Source organism: Microcaecilia unicolor, chromosome 2 (genome assembly GCF_901765095.1).
Source record: "Microcaecilia unicolor chromosome 2, aMicUni1.1, whole genome shotgun sequence".
NCBI lineage: Eukaryota > Metazoa > Chordata > Amphibia > Gymnophiona > Siphonopidae > Microcaecilia > Microcaecilia unicolor.
In genome coordinates, this window is record NC_044032.1 from 565,772,984 (window position 1) to 565,780,662 (window position 7,679).

General features: G+C 44.0%; 1 protein-coding gene across 4 annotated transcripts in view; it reads right to left on the reverse strand.

Annotated features, from left to right (window-relative positions):
* MTUS1 (microtubule associated scaffold protein 1) overlaps positions 1 to 7,439 on the reverse strand; it is a 361,304-nt gene extending 353,865 nt beyond the window's left edge. Inside the window, exon 1 of one of the 4 annotated variants that reach the window (XM_030191459.1) lies at positions 7,398 to 7,439. The gene's annotated coding sequence lies outside the window, so the exon portion shown is untranslated. Of the gene's footprint in view, positions 1 to 7,022; positions 7,219 to 7,397 lie in introns of those variants that run through there. The other 3 variants (XM_030191460.1, XM_030191456.1, XM_030191455.1) reach the window with 3 other exon arrangements.
* Between the last annotated feature and the right edge of the window lie 240 nt (positions 7,440 to 7,679).

Consider the following 7,679-nt stretch of genomic DNA (forward strand, 5'->3'; position numbering starts at 1 on the left):
GAGAAGAGGATTCACAACTGAAAACATACAAATGAGAGGCGACAAGATGACCATGTATTAAATCCCAGTCTCTGAACTTTCAAAAAGAAACCTGTCTACACTTTGAATTTACCTCAAAATAATTCAAACATTTACTTGCAGATTTGTTGGATACAAGCGATTCATAAAAAGGAACTTCACCTCCAGTGAGGAGTAACATCACTACCACTGGCAGCCCATGTGCACTATTTTAATCATTTAAGACATGTGAACACAACCATGACAACACATGCACTTTGCAATTTTAACATACCCTTAAGTCAATGACAGAACATCAGTTCTTGAATGCTGAACAAGTCTGGTTCACTTAAATGTACATTTGATCCAATAAGTGAATTTACAATATGTGATATGTGGTATCCTCATCATGTGGAAATCCAACCAAATACCACCATTTTCCAGTCTCACCAAAAATAGAATTCTGCAGAACTCATCCATATAAATGTAAAAACAAAATATTTTATTGAACTTAAAAGATAGAAGCTGCCTGTTTTTATCTTCTCTAGCATAATTGTATGAGGATCATGTATGAGGAGTAACAGCCTATCAGTTCCACGGTACAACAGAATGTACTGGATAAGGAAAAGATGTAAATTTCCAACAAAACCAAAAACCTGAAAGCAACATTAAAAGAAGCACTTTGAAAGATGGGCATTTTAAGTGAAAGGAAAAGTTCTTTGCAAGAAGCATGCCAACTATTTCCTGCATGTTTGTGTGGCTACATGCAGGAATGAATTAGTTTCATTTACCAGAGTGACTGAAGTACTCAATTACACTTATCCCAAAAATAAAATGCACATTGACAGTTGTGCAGAGCTACTCAAAACTGAAGTGCAACCAAGTGCTAGGATCAAACACTATATTCCCCAACATTATTAACTGACAATCAAGAGCCTGACTCCCTAACATTGTTATCTGTATCCATGGGAAGGCTGGCTTAGTGATTCAGAACTTAAGAGTTGCATGATACAAATGTTTTAGCACTTAACAGCAAAAAAAGGAAAAATAGATGACATTTATGAGAAGACTAGCAAAATTCATTGAAACTCAAAGAAGCTCAGTGATCTTGGTACCAGGAAATCATTAATGCCTAGTCTTAGCCCATAACTTAAAAGAACACATCCTTATCCCACTGCTCTTAACTCTCCTGCCTAGCACAGCTTAATCATCTACCTTCCTGTACCTAGCTTGACCACAATCCCTTTTTCCTTTACCTTCCAAGTACGAGCTAAACATTCTTACCCCCTTCCCACCACTCCTAATTGCAAGGCTTCCTCTACACCGATCAGGTATAAGGGGTAGAAAAGGAAGAGGGGTCATGCAAAGCATCACTGGAAGCCCCAAGTGTCAGCCAACTGGCAATGCTGCACAGCCCCATGCCCACCCAATCCCCCTTCTCTGCCCAAGTGTCCTCAAACCTGAAGTCATGGCCCTAAATCTGTCTTCTATAACCGTTTGAGGGTACACCATCCATCACCTCAGTCTGTGTAGGTCCAGCTTCTTTATCTACGGCAGAGCTGGAGAAGGGCTAATGGCAAAAGCCAATGACAACAGATGAACCTGATAGTAATGGAAGGTCATGGTGGAGAAGGGAGGTTGGGGAGGCAGAGAAAATTGGCCTGGGTTTCAAGCAATAAAGGGTATGCCTGTGTCCAAATATGTGAGCAGTATAAATGGGTTATTTCAAACTAGTCTACTCTCACAGTGGGATAGAGTACACATACACCCACCGAGTTGGTGTAATTTATCAGGACAAACTAAGGGCTTCTTTTGCTAAGTGGTGCTACTGATTAGCGGCACACTGAATGCAAAGAAGCCCATTCAATTCCCATGGACTTCTTTGCATTCAGTGCACGCTAATCGATAGTACCGCTTCGTAAATGGAACCCTAAGCTTTCATTTTAGCCATTTCTTCACCTCCCCCAAAGATGTTGTTGCCATCCTACAGAACTTCCTAGACTTCCTAATGGTTAAGCAAACACACAGCATGGCTGAAACATTAACACAGAACTGCTAATTAAAGTCAAAGAACTTTGTTCAGTTTGACATTTAACTGTATCAGGCCTCTGCAACACTTAACTATGAATAGAGTGATTCATTACCAATTTAAAATGGCTGTCACCTATGAATTCCCAGGTCTCAGGTCAAACTCCAATCACCCCTGCTTCTTACATGGTGTGGTGCTTTTCCCACCTGACTAAGCCAAAGCATGGCACATAACAGTACTATGCTGCAGCTCTTCAGCATTCTGAATAGTCCAATACTCAACCAAAAAAAAAAAACTAATGACTGGGAGTACAGCACCATAGAACTCAAAATAGGAACCACTTAAGCCACCCAGAAAGCTGAAGACAGGGGCAGACTGACCATTCGGGCAACCGGGCAGTGCCCAAGGGCCCAGAGGCTCTGCCTTGATTCCCACCGCTCTCCCACTCAATACCCTCCCTGTCATGGCCACCATTGCTGCTGCTGTTACAGCAGTGGCAGAAAAAGAAAATTGCAGAGCCGCTCTGTTCCTGCTCATGGCTGCCAGTCCCGCCTTCCTCTGACAATTTCCTGTTCCAGGGCAGATCCGGTCAGCCACAAGCAGGAATAGTGCAGCCTTTTTTTTTTTTTTTTGCTGCCACTGCTGAAACAGCAGCAGGGCAGCAGCAGTGGTGGCCATGGCAGGGGGTATTGGTCATGAGTGGGGAGAGCCTGGTTTCGCCAATGGTAGAGGGGGTGACTGGTGGAGAGGAGAGAGAATGTTTGGGTGTTGGGGAGCAAAAAAAAAAACGAAACACCGGACTGAGAGGTAGGGGAACAGACACTGGATGGAGAATGGAGTGGGGAAGGGGGGAACAGATGCTGGATGGAAGGGAGAAGAGATGGAACAGATACTGGATGGAAGGGGGGAGGGCAGCTGCCAGATGGAAAGAGGGAGAGAATAGACATATGCCAGACAGAAATGGGAAGAGGAGAGAGATACTGGATGAAGGGGAGAGAGGGGCCAGATGCTGGATAGAGAAAAAGAGGAGAGACTCTGGATGGAAGTGAGGAGAGAGAAGGGTCAGGGGCTGGATGGAAAAGAATGAGAGGGGGAGAGAGAAGATGCTGGAAGGAATGGGGGAGAGAAGGGTAGACGTTGGCTAGAGTTAAGAAGAGATCGAGGAAACAAAAAAGAAACAAGAGACTGGGACCAATACAATTAGAAAAAGTAAACAGACAGATAAAGGTATGAAAAAAATGAATTTTATTTTTAGTTTAGGATAGAGTGGAAATAAGGTAATATCTTTATTGGACTAATTTGAATACATTTTTGACTAATGTTTGGAGACCCAACCCTCCTTTCTCATGTCAAAACAGAATACCTTAATACCATTTTTTGTTTTATTTGTATTTGTTAACCTATAGTATTGAAATAGGTCAGTTTTTGAAATTTGCATGTGCAGGCGGGGGAACAGCAGCAGTGCAGTGGGCACCTTTAGTGTTCACTCTAGTGGATCCTCTTCTACTTCTATCCCTCTGCCTGTCAGCGTACCTCAGGGTTCTGTTCTTGGTCCCCTCCTCTTTTCTATCTACACTTCTTCCCTTGGTTCATTAATCTCATCCCATGGCTTTTCCTACCATCTCTATGCTGATGACTCCCAAATCTACCTTTCTACCCCTGATATCTCACCTTGCATCCAAACCAAAGTTTCAGCGTGCTTGTCTGACATTGCTGTCTGGATGTCTCAACGCCACCTGAAATTAAATATGACCAAAACCGAGCTTCTCATTTTCCCCCCCAAACCCACCTCCCCGCTACCCCCGTTTTCTATTTCTGTTGATGGCTCTCTCATTCTCCCTGTCTCCTCAGCTCGAAACCTTGGGGTCATCTTTGACTCTTCTCTCTCTTTCTCTGCTCACATCCAGCAGACCGCCAAGACCTGTCGTTTCTTTCTTTACAACATCCGTAAAATCTGCCCCTTTCTTTCCGAGCACTGTACCAAAACCCTCATCCACACCCTTGTCACCTCTCGTTTAGACTACTGCAATCTGCTTCTTGCTGGCCTCCCACTTAGTCACCTCTCCCCTCTCCAGTCGGTTCAAAACTCTGCTGCCCGTCTCATCTTCCGCCAGGGTCGCTTTACTCATACTACCCCTCTCCTCAAGACCCTTCACTGGCTCCCTATCCATTTTCGCATCCTGTTCAAACTTCTTCTACTAACCTATAAATGTACTCACTCTGCTGCTCCCCAGTATCTCTCCACACTCATCCTTCCCTACACCCCTTCCCGTGCACTCCGCTCCATGGATAAATCCTTCTTATCTGTTCCCTTCTCCACTACTGCCAACTCCAGACTTCGCGCCTTCTGTCTCGCTGCACCCTACGCCTGGAATAAACTTCCTGAGCCCCTACGTCTTGCCCCTTCCTTGGCCACCTTTAAATCTAGACAAAACCCACCTCTTTAACATTGCTTTTGACTCGTAACCACTTGTAACCACCTGCCTCCACCTACCCTCCTCCTTCCTGTACACAATAATTGATTTGATTACTTTATTTTTTGTCTATTAGATTGTAAGCTGTCTGAGCAGGAACTGTCTTTCTTCTATGTTTGTGCAGCGCTGCGTATGCCTTGTAGCGCTATAGAAATGCTAAATAGTAGTAGTAGTAGGGCAGAAAAGAACCAGGATGGCAGGGGCGTCAGCGTCGGGCAGCAGCCGGGTGGGGGGCCCAGATGACTCTCAGTCCACCCCAAGCTGCAGGAACATCAAACTATACATTTGTCTTTTTAGATTGTAAGCTCTTCAAGCAGGGACTGTCCTTCCATGTTAAATTGTACAGCGCTGCGTAACCCTAGTAGCACTTTAGAAATGTTAAGTAGTAGTAAAATAAGAGATGAGTGTGTGGGTAGGTAGGTAGGTAGGTAGGGGAGTCTTACAGGCCAAAGCTCAGAACCTAATGCCAGCATTAGAACCAATTAGCGCTGGTCTAGGACAGAATGTTCAAAAGGGTCTATCACAGGAAATAACATGAATGACAGATGGCCACAAACTGTATTTAAATGTATTCAAAAGTATGTTAATGAGGTCTTTTGGTATTCTTTCCTAACACTCTAAGACAGAACTGCAATTCGCAGACTGGTTGGCTTCCAAAACCAAAATATTAATGCAAGGTCTGGGGCAGCATTGTTCTAGAGAAGACATTTTACTTTTACCAATTGGAATTGGCAATTTCTCTTGTTTTAGAATTTAAAAATTTAGAATACAAAACACGTGCTTTTAAGAGTGAAACTGAAGTAAGAGCACATTTGATCTTGCTGCATTGCACATACATGCTTGCCATGAATCTATCAAGTATGGGTTTTGAAAAGCACAACTGAGCATTTTTTGTGCTCTTTATGTTGTTTAGAAGACCAATAACATAATTGAAAAACAAACAGATCACTTAAACATATGTGCATCTTACACTCACCTCTACCTGCAAAAGTATTTTTTAAAAATTACTAGCTGAGTGCGCACAAATGCCAATGCACAATCAGCAAGCACAGATGCTGATGTAAAGCAAAGAGAACAGTATGTATAACAAGCCTTATAAAACTCTCGCATTTACAGCATTTTTTTCAACACTATGTGGCATGCATATGTTATGCGCACATGCATGCCAGGGAACTGTGGTGTTCTGGGCTTGTATCAGTGCACAAAAGAAATTCGCAAGCATTTCACCTACTTTGCATAACCAAGACTCCTCTTATTTTTGCTTCAATTCAAATTCCCAAGAAAAACAGAAGCTGAATGCCAAGACCTTAACTCAGTTATCCTTATTGTACTACAGGTACTTTGATATAGCCACATTTGGGCAACAGATTTATAAAGAGCACTATAACTGCAGACTGGATTAACAAATACCTCATAGCAGGTAAACTGTGTAGCACAATCAAAATTGACACAAGGTGAAAAAAAATCTGATAAGAAATCAGTCGGCTTTTAAAAAGCTTATCTGGGAGGAGTTGGGTGATAGATGGTGAGGAAAGAAAACATCTACTATCCATATAATGGAATTACTACTGCATCACCTTTTCGTCTTGTTAAAGGACAATTTTATTAGATAAGGAAGCATTTTCAATTATTTTATCCCAATACATGAACTTCAAAGGTTAACACCCAAAGCTGAGAACGCCTGCAAACTCTTAGCTACCTCTAGAAAGAGCAACAGAACTGCCGTATACTTTTTCCTCATGCCAAACATTATATACCAGAATTCAACACAGCATAGTAGCTTTTCCTGGCCATTATAGAAACAGGAACACACCGTAGAAAACAAGTCCCAAACTTTTAAAATAGGCCATTGACATTCCTTGTGAAAAAGGGCAGCTTCAAAAAATCGACCAGTACCGGTAACCTGCAGTGAAAAGCCCAATAGGGAAAACAAAAATGCGTCTGCTTGTCCCATGCAGAAAATGGCAACGGCCAACAAGCATACCTGTACTAAATCATAGCCCCTGGCCCTACTCAGCAGAACCCAACTTAATAAAAAGCCCGTAAGAACCTAACAACCTCCCCAAATAAGAAAGCTCAATCTTCTACTTGTACGTCTCCTCCGTTACTCATATGGAAATCTACAATAAAGAATCCGAGATTTCTCTTTGTATACAGAGAGTGGAAAATACGCAGACTTTAAAAAGGTGTCTAATACGTCTAGAACACAGTCACTAATGTCTGTTCTCCATGCTCGGTGGGCGCACAATCCAAGCCCCCCTCCCCCCCCAAAGAAATACCTGCAGCAAGAGAGGGGAGGAAAAAAACAGCTCAGTGCTGCCACACGAAGTAACGCTCTTCCCGAAAGTACCCACACTAGCAGCGCAGGCTCGGGCTCCTTAACACAGTCTTGTCCCAACCTTGAAGCTGAAGAATAAGCTCTAAAAGCCACCTTTAACCACACAAAGACGACACACAGAAAGAGGCGCGCTCGCACGAGACGGGCCCCCTCCACATATCGCTATATTGCCCACCTCCCTCACCTGCTGCCACCGGCGCGGTCCTACCTCCAGCCGCCGGACCAGCTCGGAGCCGCACAGAACTTGCGCTCTCCCCAGTTCCGAGGAAGCTGCTCGTGACCAAGCAAAAGCAGCGCGTACTCGAGCATCCAGCGCGCGCGCGCGCGCTTCCACCACACACTCACTGGTAGTCTAGTTTGGGCTAAATCGTTAAAAGCGAATAGCCCCTGCCCCCCGTTCTCTTATGGCTTCGGAACCCGCACACCTGCACGAATAGGTGACGTAAGCGGCCCTCTGCACCTTGACTCGGGCGCCCGTACGTGTGCAAACGAGAAGTTAGGGGTCGAGGGCGCACTGGGCCAGAGCAGGAGGTGGTGGTTAAACTCATTCTTTACATACCAGCTTTAAAGTACCGGGCCCCGGTTCATAGGTCCCTTGGCCTGTCAGCTTTTCTTACCCGCTCTCTTACACAATCATTTATAATGTGTAGCTCCCTCTCAGGTGACAGTGAAGGGACGTCAGCTGCACGTGTGCACGGGCAAGTGAAAGAGTAGTAGAGGGAAGGCTGGACGTCCCGGGATAAGAGTTGATCCTTTGAAAATCCAGAATCTAAATTATTTGTTAAGAATGTAAAGACAAAGAAAACACCACATTCACACAAACAACAAATATGGCATTCAG